The 24,317-nt window shown below is 35.9% G+C and overlaps 1 protein-coding gene and 1 pseudogene across 2 annotated transcripts in view; one reads left to right on the forward strand and one right to left on the reverse strand.

Moving 5' to 3' along the window:
• The window catches only part of FBXW11 (F-box and WD repeat domain containing 11), a gene marked incomplete at its 5' end in the record, with an annotated part of 123,402 nt that overhangs the window by 49,634 nt on the left and 49,451 nt on the right, over positions 1-24,317 (reverse strand). The window lies entirely within an intron of this gene.
• Positions 13,731-14,782, forward strand: LOC307051719 (heterogeneous nuclear ribonucleoproteins A2/B1-like; annotated as a pseudogene). The gene has a single exon. The product of its transcript is annotated as a heterogeneous nuclear ribonucleoproteins A2/B1-like (transcript).

Here is a 24,317-nt window from a genome sequence, read left to right on the forward strand (position 1 = left end):
CCCTAAAAAAAGGTGAAACACTTATATGAGCACTTCACAAAAGAAAATATCCAAATTAAGTTAAAAAATGAAAATTCAACCAAAGTGCTGTCATCTGGAGACAACCATTTGCATTTTGGAACACAGGTTGAAAACTGTAGATATATAAAAGAAAACTGTTTGAAGCATGCTCTCCAGTAGAGGTGCTTTTCACATGTGTCATAGATATCCTTCCATGTCACTGTAGACCTTTATTTTCATTTTTAATGCCAACAGTTTACATCATCCCATAATTTATTTACTCAATACAGGTAAGTAATGAACATTTAAACTTTTTACTGTCACATGCAACACTGCAATTAACCTTCATGCCTACTTTGAATAACTGACCCTTTCGATCAAATTCCTAGGATTGCTGAATCCATGAGAATATGTATTTAATAAATGGATGTCTGAACAGAATTTAATTTCCTTTGTTTAATCATTTCTTTTCATCAGAATAGACTTCATATTACAAGTTTTTAAATCTAATGGTCAATTCTCATTGCTCACATTTCTGGACCTATCAACAAGATTAAGCATTCCCTCCTTCGTGATATACTTCAATCACTTGGCTTCCAGGACTCTGCATTCACTTAGTTCATTCACCTACCACAAGAAACGTTAAAGATTTTCAGACAGAAGAAAAATGAAACCAGAAGAAAACTTGATTCTAATGAAGGGATGCAGAGGTAAATGAAGAGAAAAATGGTAAAAATGACAGTATTTATAAAATAATTTTTTTCCTTTTTTAATTTCTTTAAAATATGATTGACTACCTGAGAAGTTCAAAATGTTGCTGAATGATATTAAACAAACCACAAATAAATGGAAAGGCATCTTTTAGCCATGAATTTCAAGACTTAATATTGTTAAGATGTCAATACTACCCAAAGCAATCTACAGATTCAGTGCAATCCCTATCAAAATTCCAACAGAGTGTTTTGCAGATATAGGAAAGCCCATTGTAAAATTCATACAGAATCTCAAGGGACCCCGAATAGCCAAAGTAATCTTGAAAAACAACATTGGCGGCCTCACATTTTCTGATTTCAAAACTTATTACAAAGCTATAGTACTCGAAACAGCATGGTACTGGCATAAAGACAGACATACAGACCAATTACAGTAGAGAGCCCAGAAATAAATCCTCACATACAAGGTCAAATGATTTTTGACAAAGGTACCAAGATCATTCTATGGGGAAAGAACAGTCTTCTCAACAAACACCATTGGAAAAACTGGATATACACATGCCAAAGAATAAAGTTGGGCCCTTACCTGGTAACATATATAAAAATTAACTCAAAATGGGTCAAAGATCCAAATGTAAGAGCTAAAACTACAAACCTCTTAGAAGAAAAGATAAAGGAAAAGCTTCATGACATTGGATTTGGCAATGATTTCTTGCACATGATACCAAAAGCACAGGCAACAAACGTAAACATATATAAATCAGACTATATCAAAATTTAAAACCGCTGTGCATCAAAGAGTACAATCAACAGAGTGAAAAGGCAACCTACGAAATGGGAAAAAATATTTGCAAGTCATATATCTGATAAGGGATTAAGATCCAGAATATATAAAGAACTCCTACAACTAAACAGCAAAAACAAACAAACAAACTGATTCAAAATGGGCAAAAGACCTGAACAGACACTTCTCCAAGAAGATATATTAATGGCCAAAAAGCTTATGAAAAGATACTCAACATCACTAATGATTAAGGAAATGCCAATCAAAACCACTATGAGATATCACCTCACACCTATCAGAATGACTACTATCAAAAAATCAGAAAATAACAAGTGTTGACAAGGATGTGGAGAAACTGGAAGCCTTGTACATTGCTGATAGGAATGTAAAATGGTATAGCTGCTATGGAAAACTGAATGGTGGTTCCTCAAAAAATTAAAAATAGAATTACCACATGATCCGGCAAGACCACTTCTGGGTCTATATCCAAAAGAATTAGAAGAAGGGTCTCAAAGAAATACTTATATACTTATATTCATATAGCAGCACTCTTCACAATAGCCAAAAGGTGGAAACAACCCAAATGTCCATTGAAGAATGAAATGCTAAACAAAATAAGGTATAAATATGCAATAGAATATTATTCAGCCTTAAGAAGAAAGGAAATTCTCATACATGCTATAACATGGATGAATCTTAAGGACATTATGCTAAGTGAAATAAGTCAGTTATAAAAAGACAAATACTGTATGATTCCACTTATGTGCAGTATCTAGAGCAGTCAGATTCATAGAAACAGAAAGTAGAATGGCTGTTCCTGCTTTGCCAGGGGAAATGAGAAGTGGTTATTTAATGAATAGGAAAAAGTTCTCAAGATTGGTTGCAATGCATAACATTGTATAACATTACTGAACTATATACTTAAAAACAGTTTAAAATGGTAAAATGTATGCTGTGTGTATTTTACCACAATTTTTAAAAAACCTTTTTAATTGTTGACTGAAAATGACTTTACCAATATTTTCTTTCAGTTTTATTGAGATATAACTGACATATAGCAATGGGTAAGTTTAAGTGTATAGCATAATGATTTGACTTATATACTTCATGAAATGATTACCACAATAAGTTTAGTGAAAATCCATCATCTCATACAAAATAAAGGAAAAAAGAAAAAATATTTTTTCCTTGTGACGAGAACTCTTAGGATTTACTCTCTTAACAACTTTCATATATAACATACAGCAGTGTTAATTATATTAATCATGTTATAATTACATTCCTAGTGCTTATTTATCTTATAACTGGCAGTTTGTACCTTTTGACCACTGGCAGTTTGTACCTTTTGACCACATTCTCCCTCTCCATACCCCTGCCTCTGGTAACCACCAATCTGATCATGTTTTCTGTAAGTTTGCTTGTTTTTAAGTATAACTGACCTACAACACTAAAAATAAATAAATAAACGGCTTCTGAAGTTATGCATTTATACACATACATATGACTCAGTAGTTAAAGGAAAAATAATAACAACATATCATGGAGTTTATAGCCTTTGTAGAAATAAAATGTAAGACAACAATAGCACCAAGGAGGGGAGGAAGGAAGCGGAAGTATTGAATATACAGATGTAAGTTCTTTCTTCCACATATGTGAAGCAGTATCTTATCATTTCAAGACAGGCTGTGACAAGTTAAAGGCATGAATTGTAAGCCCCACAACAACCATGAGAAAAACAATTACGCAAAAGAGGTTTAACTAATAAGCCAATGGTAAAGAAGAAAATGGAGTCACTCAAAAACTAAATTAATCCAAAAGAAGGCAGAAAAAAAGTGTAAAAAGGGAATAAAGAGCAGGTGGGACAAATAGAAAACAAATAACAAGGGGGTAGATTTAACACCAAACATCTTAATAACTAGTTAAATGTAAGTGGTCAAAATACCCCAATTAAAAGACAGAGATTGTGGTATTGGAGATAATTATATGCTATCTACAAGAAACCCACTTTAAACACAAAGGAACACTGGCTAAACCTAAAAAGACAGAAAAAGATAAATAACATCCAATGACTAATCAAAGGACATCTAAAGTGGTTATGTTATTATTGGACAAAATAGATTTTAGAACAAGGAATGTAACCAGGGATGAAGGGACATATTTTCATAATGTTAAAGGGATCAATTTATTAAAACAATATAATAATCCTAAATGTATATGCCCTTGGCTAACAGTTTAAAAATACATGTAGGGGAGAAAACAGTAACATACTCAAAGGAGAAAAAGACAAATCCAAATTTTTATTTGGACACTTCAACACTCCTCTCTTAGTTATGCATACAACAAGTGGACAGAAAAGAGTAAAGATATGGAGGATGTGAATAACACCATCAGCTAACTTAACCTGACATTTATAGAACACTCTACCCAACAAGGGAACACATTCTTTCCAAGTACAGACCAAACATTCAACAAGATAAATGCTATTCTAGGCCATAAAACAGGTTTCAATAAATTTAAAAGGACTGAAATCATGCAAAATATGTACTGAGATGACAAAGAATTAATCCAAAATTAATCTAATAGAAAATCCCTAAATGTTTGGAAATTAAACAATGCATTACTAAACAACACATGGATCAAAAAAGAAATCACAAGGATAATTAGGAAATACTGTGAACTAAATGAAAATGAAAACTCAACATATTAAACATTGTGGGATATAACTAAAGTGGTGCTTAGAGAGACTGACAGCATTAAATGCATGTATTAGAAAAGAAAAAAATGGTCTTCAAAGCAATAATCTACGCTTCCATCATAAAAAAACTAGAAAATTAGTAAATTAAACCCAAAATAAGCAGCAGGAAGGAAATAATAAAGATGAGATCCAAAATTAGTACACTAGAAAATAGAAAAATAAGGAAAAAACTTAGTGACACCAAAAGTCAGGTCTTTGAAACAATCAACAAAATTGACAAACTTCTAGCTAGACTGGTAAGGAGAAACTTATATAAGATTCATTTCCAATCTCAGAAATAAAAGTGGGAACATGAATACAGATACTATAAACATTAAAGGAAAACAAGGGAATATTACAAATTTGTACTAATATATTCCACAACTCAGATGAGAGGGACAAAGTCCTTAAAGATACACAAATACTCACACAAGAAGAAATGGAAAACCTCAATAGCCCTATAGCTATTAAAGAAACTGGTTTCAGTGGTGAATTTTATTTAGTATTTACGGAAGAAATAGTAGCAATTCTATATAAACTCTTCCAAAAAGCAGATGAAAAGGGAACATCCCCAAATATATTCTGAGGTCAGATTACCTTGATAACAAACATCTACCAATGACCAGTCCCTTCTATCAGGAAACTTGCACAAGCCTCTTAGACAGCCTCACCCACCAGAGGGCAGACAGCAGAAGCAAGAAGAACTACAATCCTGCAGCCTGTGGAGGAAAAACCACATTCACAAAAAGACAGACCAGATGAAAAGGCAGAGGGATATGTACCAGAGGAAGGAACAAGATAAAACCCTAGAAGAAAAACTAAATGAAGTGGAGATAGGCAACCTTCCAGAAAAAGAACTCAGAATAATGATAGTGAAGATGATCCAGGACCTCAGAAAAAGAATGGAGGCAAATTGAGAAGATGCAAGAAATGTTTAACAAAGATCTAGAAGAATTAAAGAACACACAAACAAAGATGAACAATACAATAACTGATATGAGAAATACACTAGAAGGAATCAATAGCAGAATAACTGAGGCAGAAGAACGGATAAGTGACCTGGAAGACAGAATGGTGGAATTCACTGCTGTGGAACAGAATAAAGAAAAAAGAATGAAAAGAAGTGAAGACAGCCTAAGAGACCTCTGGGACAACATTAAACGCAACAACATTTGCATTATAGGTGTCCGAGAAGGAGAAGAGACAGAGGAAGGACCCGAGAAAACATTTGAAGAGATTATAGTTGAAAACTTCCCTAACATGGGAAAGGAAATAGCCACCCAAGTCCAGGAAGTGCAGAGTCCCATATAGAATAAACCCAAGGAGAAACACGCTGAGACACACAGTAATCAAACTGGCAAAAATTAAAGACAAAGAAAAATTATTGAAAGCAGCAAGGGATAAATGACAAAAAACATACAAGGGAACTCCCATAAGGTTAACAGCCGATTTCTCAGCAGAAACTCTACAAGCCAGAGGGGAGTGGCATGATATATTTAAAGTGATGAAAGGGAAGAACCTACAACCAAGATTACTCCACCTGGCAAGGATCTCATTCAGATTCGATGGAGAAATCAAAAGCTTTACAGACAGGCAAAAGCTAAGAGAATTCAGCATCACCCAACCAGCTCTACAACAAATGCTAAAGGAACTTCTCTAAGTGGGAAACACAAGAGAAGAAAAGGACCTACAAATACAAACCCAAAACAATTAAGAAAATGGGAATAGGAACATACATATCGATAATTACCTTAAATGTAAATGGATTAAATGCTCCAACCAAAAGACACAGGCTTGCTGAATGGATACAAAAACAAGACCCATATATATGCTGTCTACAAGAGACCCACTTCAGACCTAGGGACACATACAGACTGAAAGTGAGGGGATGGAAAAAGATATTCCATGCAAATGGAAATCAAAAGAAAGCTGGAGTAGCAATACTCATATCAGATAAAATAGACTTTAAAATAAAGAATGTTACAAGAGACAAAGAAGGACACTACATAATGATCAAGGGATCAATCCAAGAAGAAGATATAACAATTATAAATATACATGCACCCAACATAGGAGCACCTCAATACATAAGGCAACTACTAACAGCTGTAAAAGAGGAAATCGAGAGTAACACAATAATAGTGGGGGACTTTAACACCTCACTTACATCAATGGACAGATCATCCAAAATGAAAATAAATAAGGAAACACAAGCTTTAAATGACACAATAGACCAGATAGATTTAATTGATATTTATAGGACATTCGATCCAAAAACAGCAGATTACACTTTCTTCTCAAGTGCTCATGGAACATTCTCCAGGATAGATCACATCTTGGGTCACAAATCAAGCCTCAGTAAATTTAAGAAAACTGAAATCATATCGAGCATCTTTTCTGACCACAACGTTATGAGATTAGAAATGAATTACAGAGAAAAAAACGTAAAAAACACAAACACATGGAGGCTAAACAATACGTTACTAAATAACCAAGAGATCACTGAAGAAATCAAAGAGGAAATCAAAAAATACCTAGAGACAAATGACAATGAAAACACGATGATCCAAAACCTATGGGATGCGGCAAAAGCAGTTCTAAGAGGGAATTTTATAGCTATACAAGCCTACCTCAAGAAACAAGAAAAATCTCAAATAAACAATCTAACCTTACACCTAAAGGAACGAGAGAAAGAAGAACATACAAAACACAAAGTTAGCAGAAGGAAATAAATCATAAAGAGCAGAGCAGAAATAAATGAAATAGAAACAAAGAAAGCAATAGCAAAGATCAATAAAAATAAAGCTGGTTCTTTGAGAAGATAAACAAAATTGATACACCATTAGCCAGACTCATCAAGAAAAAGAAGGAGAGGGCTTAAATCAATAAAATTAGAAATGAAAAAGGAGAAGTTACAACAGACACCGCAGAAATACAAAGCATCCTAAGAGACTACTACAAGCAATTCTATGCCAATAAAATGGACAACCTGGAAGAAATGGACAAATTCTTAGAAAGGTATAACCTTCCAAGACTGAACCAGGAAGAAATAGAAAATATGAACAGACCAATCATAAATAATGAAATTGAAACTGTGATTAAAAATCTTCCAACAAACAAAAGTCCAGGACCAGATGGCTTCACAGGTGAATTCTATCAAACATTTAGAGAAGAGCTAACACCCATCCTTCTCCAACTCTTCCAAAAAAATGCAGAGGAAGGAACACTCCCAAACTCATTTTATGAGGCCACCATCACCCTGCTACCAAAACCAAAGATACTACAAAAAAAAGATTACAGACCAATATCACTGATGAATATTGATGCAAAAATCCTTCACAAAATACTAGCAAACAGAATCCAACAACACATTAAAGGGATCATACAGCATGATGAAGTGAGATTTATCCCAGGAATGCAAGGATTCTTCAATATACACAAATCAACCAATGTGATACACTATATTAACAAATCGAAGAAAAAAACCATATGATCATCTCAATAGGTGGAGAAAAAGCTTTTGACAAAATTCAACACCCATTTATGATAAAAACTCTCCAGAAAGTGGGCATAGAGGGAACCTACCTCAACACAATAAAGGCCATATACAACAAACCCACAGCAAACATCATTCTCAATGGTGAAAAACTGAAACCATTTCCTCTAAGATCAGGAACAAAACAAGGATGTCCACTCTCACCACTATTATTCAACATAGTTTTGGAAGTCCTAGCCACGGCAATCAGAGAAGAAAAGGAAATAAATGGACTACAAATTGGAAAAGAAGAAGTAAAACTGTCACTGTTTGCAGATGACATGATACTACTATACACAGAGAATCCTGAAGATGCCACCACTAGAGCTCATCAATGAATTTGGTAAAGTTGCAGAATACAAAATTATGCACAGAAATCTCTTGCATTCCTATACACTAATGATGACAAATCTGAAAGAGAAATTAAGGAAACACTCCCACTTACCACTGCAACAAAAAGAATAAAATAGCTAGGAATAAATCTACCTAGGAAGACAAAAGACCTGTATGCAGAAAACTATAAGACACTGATGAAAGAAATTAAAGATGATACAAACAGATGGAGAGATATACCAAGTTCTTGGATTGGAAGAATCAATATTGTGGAAATGACTGTACTACCCAAAGCAATCTACAGATTCAATGCAATCTCTATCAAATTACCAATGGCATTTTTTACAGAACTAGAATAAAAAATCTTAAAATTTGTATGGAGATACAAAAGACCCCGAATAGCCAAAGTGGTCTTGAGGGAAAAAAACGGAGCTGGAGGAATCAGACTCCCTGACTTCAGACTATACTATGAAGCTACAGTAATCAAGACAATATGGTACTGTCACAAAAACAGAAACATAGATCAATGGAACAGGATAGAAAGCCCAGAGATAAATCCACACACCTATGGTCAACTAATCTATGACAAAGGAGGCAAGGATATACAATGGAGAAAAGACAGTCTCTTCAATAAGTGGTGCTGGGAAAACTGGACAGCTACATGTTAAAGAATGGAGTTAGAATACTCCCTAACACCATGCACAAAAATAAACTCAAAATGGATTAGAGACCTAAATGTAAGACAAGATACTATAAAACTCTTAGAGGAAAACATAGGAAGAACACTCTTCGACATAAATCACAGCAAGATCTTTTTTGATCCACCTCCTAGAGTAATGGAAATAAAAACAAAAATTAACAAATGGGACCTAAGGAAATTTCAAAGCTTTTGCACAGCTAAGGAAACCATAAACAAGACAAAAAGACAACCCTCAGAATGGGAGAAAATATTTGCAAATGAATCAATGGACAAAGGATTAATCTCCAAAATATATAAACAGCTCATGCAGCTCAATATGAAAAAAACAAACAACCCAATCCAAAAATGGGCAGAAGACCTAAATAGACATTTCTCCAAAGAAGACATACAGATGGCCAAGAAGCACATGAAAAGCTGCTCAACACCACTAATTATTAGAGAAATGCAAATCAAAACTACAGTGAGGTATCACCTCACACCAGTTAGAATGGGCATCATCAGAAAATCTACAAACAACAAATGCTGGAGAGGGTGTGGAGAAAAGGGAACCCTCTTGCATTGTTGGTGGGAATGTAAATTGATACAGTCACCATGGAGAACAGTATGGAGGTTCCTTAAAAAAACTAAACATAGAATTACCATATGACCCACCAATCCCACTACTGGGCATATACCCAGGGAAAACCATAATTCAAAAAGACACACGCACCCCAATGATCATTGCAGCACTATTTACAATAGCCACGTCATGGAAGCAACCTAAATGCCCATCGACAGTCGAATGGATAAAGAAGGTGTGGTACATATATACAATGGAATATTACTCAGCCATAAAATGGAACGAAATGGGGTCATTTGTAGAGAGGTGGATGGATCTAGAGACTGTCATACAGAGTGAAGTAAGTCAGAAAGAGAAAAACAAATATCATATATTAATGCATATATGTGGAATCTAGAAAAATGGTACAGATGAACCGATTTGCAGCAGAAACTGAGACACAGATGTAGAGAACAAACGTATGGACACCAAGGGGGGAAAGCGGTGGGGGGTGGTGGTGGTGTGATGAATTGGGAGATTGGGATTGACATGTATACACTGATGTGTATAAAATGGATGACTAATAAGAACCTGTATAAGAAAATAAATAAAATTCAAAAAAAAATCTATCAATATCACACACACACAGAAGAAAGACCAGTACATGATTGTTGTAGATATTATACTACATTCATCTGAACTAGAAATTTAAATTGGTGAATTTTATTATATATAAACTACACATCAAAAAAGTTAACTTTTTAAAAAATTTAAGTGCTACACAAAAACAAAAACTTTCCCACAAAGCAAACTCAAGCCCTAAATGGCTTTATTGATAAATACTATCAAACATTTAAGGAAGAAATAACAGTAATCTTTCCCAAACTCTTTTTAGATATAGAGAGATTAATTCTTTTTTTTTTTTTTTTTTTTGTGGTAAGCAGGCCTCTCACTGTTGTGGCCTCTCCCATTGTGGAGCACAGGCTCCGGACGCACAGGCTCAGTGGCCATGGCTCACGGGCCCAGCCCCTCCGCGGCATGTGGGATCTTCCCGGACTGGGGCACGAACCTGTGTCCCCTGCATCGGCAGGCGGACTCTCAACCACTGTGCCACCAGGGAAGCCCAAGATTAATTCATTTTATTAGGCTAATCATAATGCTAAAACCTGAGAAAAGACATTATCAAAAAAGGAAGTATTGACCAATTACCTTCAGGTAAAAAGATTAAAATACCCTCAACCGAATATTAGCAAATCAAATATAAAATTATATAAAAATGATAATACATCATGATCAGTTGGGGCTTTCCCAGAATTAAAGATTAGCTGAACATTCAAGAAAATCAATGTAATACACCATATTAAGAGAATAAGAAAAGTTATATGATGATTTCAATAGATGCATTTAGGGCATATAACAAAATTCAAAATGCACTCATGATTAAAAACTCTCATGTAACTTCCTCAATGTGATAAAGGACATATATTTTTAAAACCTATAGCTAGTATCATACTTAATGGTCAAAAATGAAACACTTTCCACTGTACTCAAAAGCAAAAGTAGAATATCCATTGTCACACTTCTGTTCAATACAAATTTCACTAGTTATAGCCAGTGCAATAAGTCAAGAAAAAGAAATAAAAAGCATAAATATCAGAAAGCATCCAGATGGCATGACTCTCTAGACATAAAATCCAAAGAGTGTACAAAACAAAACAAGTAGAACTAATATGCAATGCTGGCAAAGTCACAGCATAAAAAAAATAAAAAGAACAAACGAAGCTACACAAAACTCAAGCCCTCAGCATAAGTAGAAGGAATAGAAAATAAGTAGAAAAAGAAATACTTAGATCCTAGGATGCCCATATGTTCCTACCATAAGCCTTCATGAAGAGCAAGGGTAGTCCAGGACAACTGTGCAAAAGAAAAAAAAAGAGGAAAACAAGCAGCAGACTGAAGACTGACATAAAATCCCATTAAGTGTGAAAATACTGAGAAAGAGTTTTGATAGGTCAGAGTTGATTACAAATTTGGGACTCAAAAGAGGATTCGAGATGCAAAGAAATAGTCTTCCAGGCACCACTCTTTAAGGAAAAAGAGTGTAAAAGGAAAGGCAAATGGAGGGAGCACTTCAACTTGATAAAGAACATCTACAAAAAACCCATAGTTGACATCATACCTAATGGTAAAAAACTTGAAGTTTTCATGCTAAGGAACAATGCAAGGATGTCCCCTCTCATCACTGTTTTTCAGCATTGTAGTGGGAGTTCTAGCTAATGCAATATGACACAACAAGGAAATAAAAAGAATACATATCGGGAAGGAAGAAAACTATCTTTGTTCACAGATGCCATCATCATCTATGTAGAAAAAACAAACAAAAAAATGACCCCCAAACTCGTGGAACTAGTAATCAATTGTAGCAAGGTTGCAGGATGCAAGGTTAATATAAAGTCAATCACATTTCATATATACCAGCAATGAACAAGTGGAATTTAAAATTAAGAATACATTACCATTTACATTAGGACCCCACCAAAATGAAGTATTTAGGTATAAAGTTAACAAAATATGTGTAAGATCTATACGAGGAAAACTATAAAACTCTAACGAAAGATATTAAAGAACGAAATAAAGGAGATATTCCATGTTCATAGATGGTAAGACTCATTATTGTCAAGATGTCAGTTCTTCCCACCTTGATCTAAATATTCAATGCAATCCCAATCAAAATTCCAGCAAGTTATTTTATGACTCTCAAACAAGCTAATTCTCAAGTTTATATGAAGAGATAAAAGATCTAGAATAGAGAACACAATGTTAAAGGAACAGAAGAAAGTCAAAGAACTGACACTTCCTAACTTCAGGAATTACTATAAAGTAACACTAATCAAGATAGTGTGTGGTACTGCTGAAAGAACAGACAAACAGATCAAGAAAACAGAAGAGAGAGCCCAGAAACAGACCCATATAATCAGCTGATCTTTGACAGAGAAGCAAAGGCAATACAATGGAGCAAAGATAATCTTGTCAACAAATGGTACTGGAATAACATAGGAGAAAATTTAGGTGACCTTGGGTATAGTGATGACTTTTTAGATACAACACCAAAGGCACAGTCCATGAAAGAAATAATTGATAAGCTGGACTTGATTAAAATTAAAAACTTCTGCTCTGTGAAAGACAATATCAAAAGAGAATGAAAAAAAAAAAAGAGAGAGAGAAGCCACAGACTTGAAGAAAATATTTTCAAAAGACAAATCTGATAAAGGACTGTTAGCCAAAATAATACAAAAAAAAAAAACCCTTAAAACTTAATAAGATGAACAATGCAAATTTTAAAATGGGCAAGACATGAACAGACACCTCACCAAAGAATATATACAAATGGCAGTAAGCATATGAAAAGATGTTCACATCATAGGTCATCATATATCAAATTAAAACAATGAGATACCACTACACACCTATCAGAATGGCCAAAATACAAAACATGGACAACACCAAATGCTGGTGAGGATATGGAGCCACAGGAATTCTCATTCACTACTAACGGGAATGCAAAATGGTACAGCTACTTTGGAAATTCAGCAGTTTCTTACAAAACTAAACATACTCTTATCCGATCCAGCAATCACGCTTTTTGGTATTTACCCAAATAAATTGAAAACTTATGTCCACACAAAAACCTGCTCAGTGATGTTTATAGCGGCTTTATTGATAATAGCCAAAATTTGGAAGCAACCAGGATGTCCTTCTGTAGGTGAATGGATAAACTGTAATATAGCCAGACAATGAAATATTATTTGGCACTAAACAGAAAGGAGCTTTCAAGCCATAAAAAGACACGAAGGAAACTCAGATAAGTATTACTAAGTGAAAAAAGCCAATGTGAAATGGCTACATACTATATGATTCCCGTTATATGACATTCTGGAAAAGGTAAAACTATGGAGACAGTAAAAATAATAGTGGTTGCCAGGGGTCAGGAGGAGAGAGGGAAGAATAGGCAGGGCACAGAGGATTTTTAGGGCAGTGCAACTATTCTGTATGACACTGTAATGGCAGATTCACGTTATATATGTGTCAAAACCGATGATGATGTAGGTCCATGGATTGTAACAAATATACCACTCGGGTGCAGGATGTCAATAGTGGGGGAGGTTGCGCCTGTGTAAGGACAAGAGATATATGGGTACGCAACAGCCTGAGGTAGGGAAGATGCGTTAGTCAGGGGGAAGGTTCTAGAAAAGTGGCGGCAGCGGCTCAAGCGGCAGTGGCAGCAGCGCCGGGTCACGAGTGGAGGTGCTCCTAGCGGTGCTGTTTCCCGAGCTGCGGCAGTTCTCACTACAGCGCCAGGACGAGTCCGGTTCATGTTCGTCCGCAGAGATCTCTCTCATCTCGCTCGGCTGCGGCCAATCGGGCTGAAGCAACTGAGTCCGCGATGGAGAGAGAAAAGGAACAATTCCGTGAACTCTTTATTGTGGCTTGAGCTTTGAAACTACAGAAGAAAGTCTGAGGAACTACTACGAGCAATGGGGAAAACTTACAGACTGTGTGGTAATGAGCGATCCTGCAAGCAAAAGATCAAGAGGATTTGGTTTTGTAACTTTTTCATCCATGGCTGAGGTTGATGCCACCATGGCTGCAAGACCTCATTCAACTGATGGGAGAGTAGTTGAGCCAAAATGTGCTGTTGCAAGAGAGGACTCTGGAAAGCCAGGGGCTCATGTCACTGTGAAGAAGCTATCTGTAGGTGGAATTAAAGAAGATACTGAGGAACATCAACTTAGAGATTACTTTGAGGAATATGGAAAAATTGAGACCACTGAGATAATTACTGATAGGCAGTCTGGAAAGAAAAGAGGCTTTGGGTTTGTTACTTTTGATGACCGTGATCCTGTGGATAAGACTGTGTTGCAGAAATACCATACTATCAATGGTCATAATGCAGAAGTAAGAAAGGCTTTGTCTAGACAAGAAATGCAGGAAGTCCAAAGTTCTAGAAGTGGAAGAGTAGGCCACTTTGGTTTTGGAGATTCTCGTGGTGGTGGTGGTGGAAATTTTGGACCAGGACCAGGAAGTAACTTCAGAGGAGGATCTGATGGATATGGAAGCGGTCATGGATTTGGGGATGGCTATAATGGGTATTGAGGAGGGCCTGGAGGTGGCAATTTTGAAGGTAGCCCTGATTATGGGGGAGGAAGAGGAGGATATGGTGGTGGAGGACCTGGATATGGCAACCAGGGTGGGGGCTATGGAGGTGGTTATGACAACTACAGAGGAGGAAATTATGGAAGTGGAAATTATAACCAGCAACCTTCTAACTAAGAAGAGTTGAGACTCTGGTGGCAGCAGGAACATGAGGGACCATATGGTGGAGGAAACTATGGTCCAGGAGGCAGTGGAGGAAGTGGGGGTTATGGAGGGAGAAGCCAATATTGAGCTTCTTCCTATTTACCATGGGCTTCACTGTATAAATCGGAGAGGATGAGAGCCCAGAGGTAACAGAGCAGCTTCAGGTTACCGAAGTAACAATGTTAAGGAAACTCTTATCTCAGTCATGCATAAATATGCAGTGATATAGCAGAAGACACCAGAGCAGATGCAGAGAACCATTTTGTGAATGGACTGGATTATTTAATAACATTACCTTACTGTAGAGGAAGGACTGTTAAAAAAAAAAAAGCCTTTGAGACAGTTTCTTAGCTTTTTAATTGTTGTTTCTTTCTAGTGGTCTTTGTAAGAGTGTAGAAGCATTCCTTCTTTGATAATGTTAAATCTGTAAGTTTCAGGTGACATGTGAAACCTTTTTAAAGATTTTTCTCAATGTTTTGAAAAGCTACTAGCCAGGATCATGGTGTAATAAGACATAACATTTACACTTTAAAAAAATTTAAGTCCGTGTGTAAAAGCTGTTGTACATTTATGATTTAATAAAATAATTCTAAAGGAAAAAAAAAGAGAGAGATATATGGGAACTGGGAACTGTCTATACTTTCCACTCAGTTTCAGGATAAAACTGCTCTAAAAAATTAAGTTTATTAATTAAAAAAAAAAAAAGGAAAGGAAAAGCCAGTTGTCTTTTGGAAACCATACAATTAAGGGAAGAAGAAATGGCAGGGGAGAGATTTTAAGATCCTGCAAGATTAAAGAATTTTTTGAAACATTCAAAGGATGCAAAGCCCTTCCTCCTCAATCTCCTGCTCCCCACCCCAAAACAAGACATCCAGTAAAGAAACTATGTTCTTTGTGGGGGGACTTCCCTGGCAGTCCAGTGGTTAAGACTCCGTGCTTCCACTGAAGGGGACGCGGGTTCGATCCCTCGTCTGGGAAATAAGATCCCACATGCTGTGTGGCGCAGTCAAAAAACAAAAAAGGAAGAAAGAAACTATGTTTTTTTTTTTTTTTTTTTTGCGGTACGCGGACCTCTCACCGTTGTGGCCTCTCCTGCTGCGGAGCGCAGGTCAGCGGCCATGGCCCACAGGCCCAGCCGCTCCGCGGCACGTGGGATCCTCTCGGACCCGGGCACGAACCCGTGTGCCCTGCATCGGCAGGCGGACCCCCAACCACTGCGCCACCAGGGAAGCCCTGAAACTATGTTTTGTTACACTGACAGAAGATGTTCTTAAACTAGGACTCATAAAATTAACCTCAAACTGCCAGTCCTGCCCCCCAAAATGTAGTGACATAAGCAAATCTTCATCTACACACACAAGAAAATTCAGCTAATGAAATCCCCACACATAAAAGAAGAAAAGACAGGGAGGGGTGGAAGAAAATGAAAACTTCAAATCAGTCTTTCCTAACTGGGGTTCTACAAGATAATTAAGCCCTACGGAGAGTGATTTTGGTAATTGTTCACTTAATTTTCCTAAGGATAGTACATAGATACTATCATTCTAGTTATACATAAGAAAAGTAAATTTATTATATACTACGTATGCCTTAGTGCATTATGGCATACTGCGCTTATAGAATGTGCCTGAAAAGAGTACTCCAAACTGAACTCAATATGCTTAAACAAATATTTGATGTTATTTTTTAAATGCCTTGAATCAGAAAGTCAAAACTCAAGAAGGAAAACATACCAAAAGCAGAAAGAAATGAAACAAGATTTAACTCAGTAAAGAAATAAAAACAAGATTATAATAGAAATGAAAGTAAATTACAATGCTCCCAAAATGATAAATTCAAATGAAAAATATAATAATAGGCATTAAAGAAAAGCAGGAAAATAATCTAAGAGAATGAAAGTGAGATAAAGAAAGAAACAAAACAGGACAGAGAAGTAGCTGAAATGGAAGAAAAAGAGGAAACCTTTCAGGGACAGACCCCTCCCCAATATCCCCTGCTTTAGCCTCTATCTGAAGTACCTAGATACTAGTATCATTTCCTGAGCTGTCTTACACATGTTAAAACGCCCACCAAATGGAAAACATTACCTACTTGCTGACCATGAGCACACAGCCCCCACAGGCCTACTAGAGGCTAAGAACTGATAATGTTCACCCCTATGACACAGCCCTGTTACCTCACCATCAACCAAAGAACTATGCATGAGCTGACCACATACCCTGGGACTCCTCTCCCTCACCTTGCCTTTAAAAGGGTTTTCCTGAAACCCACTGGGGAGTTCAGGTGTTTTGACTACTAGCTGTCCTGGACTCCTTGCTTCGTGCCCTGCAATAAACGCTGCACTTTCTTTCACCATAACCTGGTGTCAACAGACTGGCTTTACTGCGTGCAGGTGGGTGGACCCAAGTTTGTTTCAGTAACACTATAATTCAAGAAAACTTCCCAGAAATAAAAGGAAATCTGAACTGCATGTTAACAGGGTCTCCAGATACTAGGGAAAATTGGCCCACAGGATTAAACTCCTAGAGATACCCTAGTAAAATTATTAGACTTTAAGATAAAGAAAAGATTTCTCAGTCTCCAGTCCAAAAAATTTTTTAATTAAAAGAAAACTTACAAGAGAAAGAGCATGAATTAGACTGGCATCAAATATCTTAAAAACAATGTACCAAGTAACATATCAATGGAACAGCATTTTCCAAACTGTAGAAAAGAAAGTGTAAGGTAAAGATTTTCTAACCAAAGACAACAGGAAAATAGTTTCAAACAGGTAACAGGTCAGGGAATTCTGTATCCTTGAGCAACCAAGAGATGACTCAGAACACTTTAGCAAAAAGATTAATGGTAAACATTTTAAAATAATTACAGTATGGATATAAGAATAAAACAAAGATGGAGATGATGAGAGTTGAAGAATATGTGATACATTCTGAAAAGTAGAAATAATGCAGCTTAAAAGAAGGGATCAGAAGAGGAAAGAACAAGTCCTGACTGTTGTATAGTGAACAGGTGGCAGTTAAAGAATTCCATTAAAAGGATAAACTTGTTAATAAAATATTAAATAAAATCCCAAGAATTACAAGCATTTTAAAAGTTGTAAGTAAAGGGTAATCAATAGAACAAAAATATACACCTAAGTTTAAATAGAAATTTCAAAAATAAAAGAGCAAAGAAAACAACACATCATGAAAAGAAACTAAAAGATATGCAAAGAGACATGGATTAAAAACACACTAACACACACTACTCCCAATACAAAGCAGATCAAGAGGACCAAAAAATAAAGTTCAGAAGAATAAACATAGTCAAGAAGGTACAGCAAATATTAGCGATATCAAACTTTACACCCTGTAAATAGAGACTAATCTGTTTTTCAGGCACACATGAAAAATTTATGAAGACTCATCATATAGTTGATCACAAAGAAATTAGTTCTACAAAAGAAAAAAAAATCAGATAATAATGGCCTCTGATCAAAAGATATAAAACTAGAAATAACTCCCCCCAGAAGAACTGTTTTCTTTCAAAATCAATGCTATGAAGCAATTTATGAAGCTTCTGGCCTACACATGCTTTGAAGATTTGGTAGAATTCCCCTGTGAAACCATGTTGGTCTGATGCATTTTTGTGGCTTGGTTCTTTGATAAGTTTCTCTATTCTTTTCTTCAAAATTAGTTCTTGGATAAGACAACTCAACATTATAAAGAGAACAGTTCACCCTAATTTATAATTTTAAAACACCCCAGTATCACATAAAAAGCTTCTTGTGGAGCCAGACAAGTTGGTACTCAAATTCATGTGGAAAAACTTATAAGAATACTCAGAAAACAACATGCAAAAAGAAAAGCTACAAGGTGCAATTAGCCCCACCAGACATTTAAACATACTATAAGTCTCTCTAGTTAAAAACAAGGTTCTTTTGTGGCATATGCATAGATAATTACTCTGATGTAGGGGTCAGCAAGCTTCTGTAAAGGATGAGAGGTGAATATTTCAAGCTTTGCAAGCCTCACAGTTTCTTTCACAACTACTTGACTCTTCTGTTGTAGCACAAAGGCAGCCATAGATGATAAGTAAATAAACGAGTGGGGCTGTGATCCAATATAACATTACTTACAAAAATAGGGCTGGGTTTGGCCAGAGGGCCATAGTTTGCCACATCCTGGCCTAATGGAATAGAATGTTCAGAAATAGACCCAGGTACATATGGAAATTTAGTACATGATAAAAGTGGCTTCTCAAATCACTAGGGAACTTCAATATTGTGTTGGTTTCTGCTGTACCACAGTGATTCAGTTATACATATGTAATACATTCTTTTTTATATTCTTTTCCATTATGGTTTAATCATAGGATATTGAATATAGTTCCTTGTGCTATACAGTAGGACCTTGTTGTTTATGCATTCTATATTAGTTTGCATTTGCTAAACTGCAAAACTTTTTAATAAGTGCTGGGACAACTGGTCAGCCATTTGGAAAAAGATAAAATTAGAACACTGGAAAAAATATTTACAACGTATGTCACAGGTAAAAGGACTTATATACCTAAATTTTTCTTTTAAATTGAGGGGGATAAAAATTACCAAAATCCCAAAAGGAAAATGAGGAAAGGACATGGACAGACTTTTTAAAAGATATAAAAACAACCCTTAAATAAGAAAAGATGGGCCTCCCTGGTGGCGCAGTGGTTGAGAGTCCGCCTGCCGATGCAGGGGATACGGGTTCGTGCCCCGGTCTGGGAGGATCCCATATGCCGCGGAGCGGCTGGGCCCGTGAGCCATGGCCGCTGAGCCTGCGCATCCGGAGCCTGTGCTCCGCAACGGGAGAGGCCACAACAGTGAGAGGCCCGCGTACCGCAAAAAAAAAATAAAATAAAATAAAAAAAAAAAAAAAATAAGAAAAGATGTTTAGACTTACTCATAATTAAAGAGATGCAAATTAAAGCTATACATTTCTCACCTAACACTGGCAAATATTCACAAGTATGACAAGACATTCTGTCAGTAAAAGAGTAAGGAAACAGGCACTCTCATATACTTCTGGTGGGAAGGCAAATGTGTACAACCCTTCTGGAGGAGAATTTGGCAATATCTAACAAAACTACACAAGTAGCTTGACGTTTTGATCCGGCATTACCTTTGATCCTGTATCAACCTTTTTTTTTGTTTGCTTGTTTTTGGTTTTTTGGGGGTTTCTTTTAATTTTATTTATTTATTTTTAGACAGCAGGTTATTACTAGTTATCTTTTTTATACATATTAGTGTATATATGTCAATCCCAATTTCCCAATTCATCCCTTTTGATCCAATAACACGTTTCTAGGAATTTTCCCTGAAGATACACTATAATTAAATACTATGAAAACACATATGCACAAGGTAAACATAGGCACTGGAGCCCTGTTTGTAATTTAAAAAAAAAAACAAAAACAAAACAACCTGCATGCTCATAGGTAAGATCCTAGCCAAATATACTATGGTGTATCAACACACAGTATGCAGCCTTATGCAAGAATAAGAAAGGCCTCTATGGGCTAATACAGAGTAATTTTCAGGGTACATTTTCAGGTGAAAAAAGCAAAGTGCAAAATAGTATCTACCTATATACTAACCTTTGTATAAGAAATAAACAGAAATAAGAAAATATACATGTGGGTACCTGTTCCTTAGTAAATAAAGAAACCCAGGAAGGATAAACCAGAAACTAAAAAAATTCGTTACCCAATGGAAACAGGATGGAAAGAACAGAGAAATGGGAACAGGACAGAAAGGATGACCTTTCTGTATTGTTTTTACTCTTAGAACCGCAATACATGCTTTATATACTCAAAAAAATAAAATCAACAACGATTGGGAGAGAGAGATGGAATATCAACAGAAACAAACGAACCTAAATACATTTCAATTGAATAACATAATCATACTTAATGGTGAGGAAAAAATTAACCCAAGTGACTCTGGAACTCAGCAGTTAGAATATATAGCCAAAACCAAAAGTTAATTGTAAAGAAATATTCAGTATGGTTAGTAAACTTATTTTTCAGTGATATAGGTAAGCAATTCTAAAACTACTGAATATGCATTCTAGAACTGAGCAAGTGAGTAAATATACTGTGGAAAACAGGAGTCATTGTTTCTCACTGTTAGAGAAGGGAGTTACAAATATGAAAAGGGCTATCTTAGAAAACTACAATGAAATCTCTAAGACTGGACTAGAACTATCACCGTGAACTCGCGGCTTTTTAATACACAGAAAAGAAGGGAGCTTTTTTCACACAGACAAAATTATACATATATTACCTAACACTGTTGGCTGAGAGAGCCTATAGAAGCAGTGACATACCAATAGCACTAAGCACACTTACCAACCAGATCTAAATACCATTCTTCACAAAAAGAAACCAAGGTTCCTTACAGAATTGACTAATTCCAGGGCTGACTATGGGTAAATACAAGATGAGCCTGGAAAATTTTTTTTTTGCCCCAGAAAGCAAGAAGTGCTTAAAGAATTATGAGGACAGATCAAAAGGATACAGGACCCAGCTTGAAAGGGCATGCAATGGCCAAGCTTTGAACAATCTGACCATCAAAATACATAATCATAATAACAGATTATAACCCACTGAAAAAAATAAGAAACCACAAGTCTATAAGTGAATAAACTTAAATTCTAATGAAAAGAGGACATTTATACAGTTTCAAAGTACCTCTCCACAAAATACTTAATTACAGAGAGAAAAAGGGTAACTTTAGAGTGAAGAAAGCTCCTGGATACCACCTTTCTCAAATAATCAAGATGACCACCATTAGTAACAAGAGAAATCAAAATCGTGTACTACCTAATAAGATGCAAAGATAAAGAACACAGCATCACTTCTGTGATATTCCTTTCAAAGATGTATAAACTAAATTTAATCATAAGGAAACAGACAAACCTACATTGACAGACATACTACAAAATAACTGATCTGTAATCTTCAAAAGTGCCAAGGTCACAGAAGTCCATGAAAGCTGGAAAAACTGTTCCAGATTGAAAGAAACTAAAGAAGTATGACAACTAAAGGCGGCTTATCATTCTGAACTGGATACCTTTGCTACAAAGGACATTATTGGACCTTTGATGAAGCTCAAGAGACTGAGGACTGGATGGCAGTAATGTATCCAATGTTAATTTACTGGTTTGATTCTCATATTATGATTACGTAGAACATCCTCCTTTGTAAGAAATATACACTAAAACACTAGAACATGACGGAGCATTCAGTCAGCTTTACTTTCACATAATTTGAGAAACAAAAAGTTCTTAGTACTGTACTTACAATTGAGCTCAAGACTGTCTCAAAATCAATAAAAATAAATCTTTCAATGGCTGGTTTGCAATAACTAATACCCAACACTTCAAACTGTGGGATCATAACCCCAGGAAAAAACTGTGCTGACATGTTTTGTGCCTTTTTCACCATCACTGTCGGATGATTTGAGTAAACATCTCAAACCAGTACTGACTGAGGACACTACAGGCTCAGTGTCTTCCCCAAGCCATTCACTACTAGTTGACAGTTAGGGATTCATCCAACCATCTCTTTCCTGTGAACTCTACCAGATCCCTCTGGGCGATGTTTCTTCTGGCTAAGTTTTTACTTTGAAATTAATTAGGTGATGGTTTCTTCTGGTTACCATTACTCTAATCCTTAATTTTTCATTTCCTGTTGTCTTATAGATGAAGGATTTAACATTTGCCTTTTACTCCGAATTTAAAAAGATGGAAGCATGCTATAATATAAGAGATTTTACAAGGACTTCAGTAAGCGACTCCTGGTTTTCTAAAGGGAGAATGCGGTAGAAAGAACCTTCCTTTACTGGGGTAAACAGTTTTCATATGCCGTCTATCTACAAAGGTTGGCAGCTGGTTCTTTGTACTACCGGGTCATAGCACAGTGCATGGCACACAGCAAGCAATCAGTAAAAATGTACGAAATGTGTTATGGGTGATTCTATACTTTCTGTATTTTCTGAATAACCTCATCTAAACTGAATAATCTCGATTTTGAATTCTAGTCAGAGCACCCAGGCAATTCAATAAGAAGGCACATGTTGGAAAATGTCTCTCAAGTCCTTAATTCTTGGCCAAGCATATCCAGTATTATTAGATCTTATTTTAGTAGGCCATGCCTTAGCTGACTCAACTTATACTCAAATTGCTCAGAGAGGAGAGCTGCCATTTGTGAAGAGGCCTGTGAATTTAGAGTATTCTACTGAATCACACAAATCAGCCTTGTTAAATTTTTTTAGAATAATAATGTTCAATCCCAGTGAGGGTACAATGATATGCAAACCCTCTGGAAAACAATTTGACAGGATATATACAGTACATCTCCTAGGAATATATCCTAGGTAACTGAAAATGACAGCAAAGAATTATGCAAAAAGATGGAGATGCGTTTTTAATAATTAAAAGTGAAGAGTTTAAGCACCCAGAAAAATGTTAAATTATGGGCTGTTCATGAAATATGGTAATTTCAAATTATGAGAAATTTTTAATGATAGGAAAACATTAACCCAATAATTCTGAATAAGTGTACAAAGCATGTAAAGTAAAATAAAGCATATAAAGTTATATATATAATCATATATATATATAATTCTCAACTATGTAAAGCATATGCAAAGATTAAAAACTCAAAGACAATATGCCAAAATACTAAGAATGGCACTCCCTAAATTGAGGATTATTTCTCATTTTTCTTTCCACTTTTATCCCAACATTCTACAATATGCATGTACTGTTTTTATAATCAGAAAAGATTTTTAAAGCAAAACAACCACAATACAATAAGCTATCCTTCAAAGAAAAATCAATTTTTACTCAAGGAACTCCCTTCAACTCACTTGAATACCTGGATTCAAAGAACTCAGAGAATTAAGTCGAAAGTAGTTCTGGCTATGACAGCAAATACCACTACCCCATATAATCCCAACGAAGCTTAGAGACAGGCATTCCTTCACACTCCAGTTTATTCTGTCTGTCCAGGAACTATTTTACAAACAGGTGAATTTGTCATTCAGTGAACAGTAAGACATGACTGACCCTTTTCTCATGGAACTTGGGATTCTGATGGGGGAAAAACACAACAGACAGGAGGAAAAAAAACAAACATGGAATGTAATTTCAGGCAGTGCTAAGTGTTCTGAAGAAAAAATAAAGTAGGGCAAAGGAACAGAGTGAAAAGCAGGAAGCTATTTTAGATTGGGTGGCCAGAGAAGGCCTCTAAAGAAGAGATATTTGATCATGTACGCTACTGGTGTAACAACATAAATAGCATTCCTATTGCGTAATTGTCCTAGAAAACCCTATTTACAACTTAAAATACAGATAATCGTCTCTATGAAAATAGTTTCTACTTTACGAGGCAATAAGGTGTATTGGAACCAGAGAGACTAGGCTTAAATCTTGGCTTTGCCACTTAGTAGGTGTGTGCCCTTAGGCAAGTCGCAAGCTTTCTTTCTCAGTTTCCTCATGTATAAAACAGACATAACAAAACCTAGTTCGTAAAATTTGTTCAGAGGATTAAAAAAGACAATATATGGGAAAGGGCTTAGTAATGTGTCTAGCGTTAAGTG

The sequence above is a fragment of the Hyperoodon ampullatus genome, assembly GCF_949752795.1.
Source record: "Hyperoodon ampullatus genome assembly, chromosome: 4".
NCBI lineage: Eukaryota > Metazoa > Chordata > Mammalia > Artiodactyla > Ziphiidae > Hyperoodon > Hyperoodon ampullatus.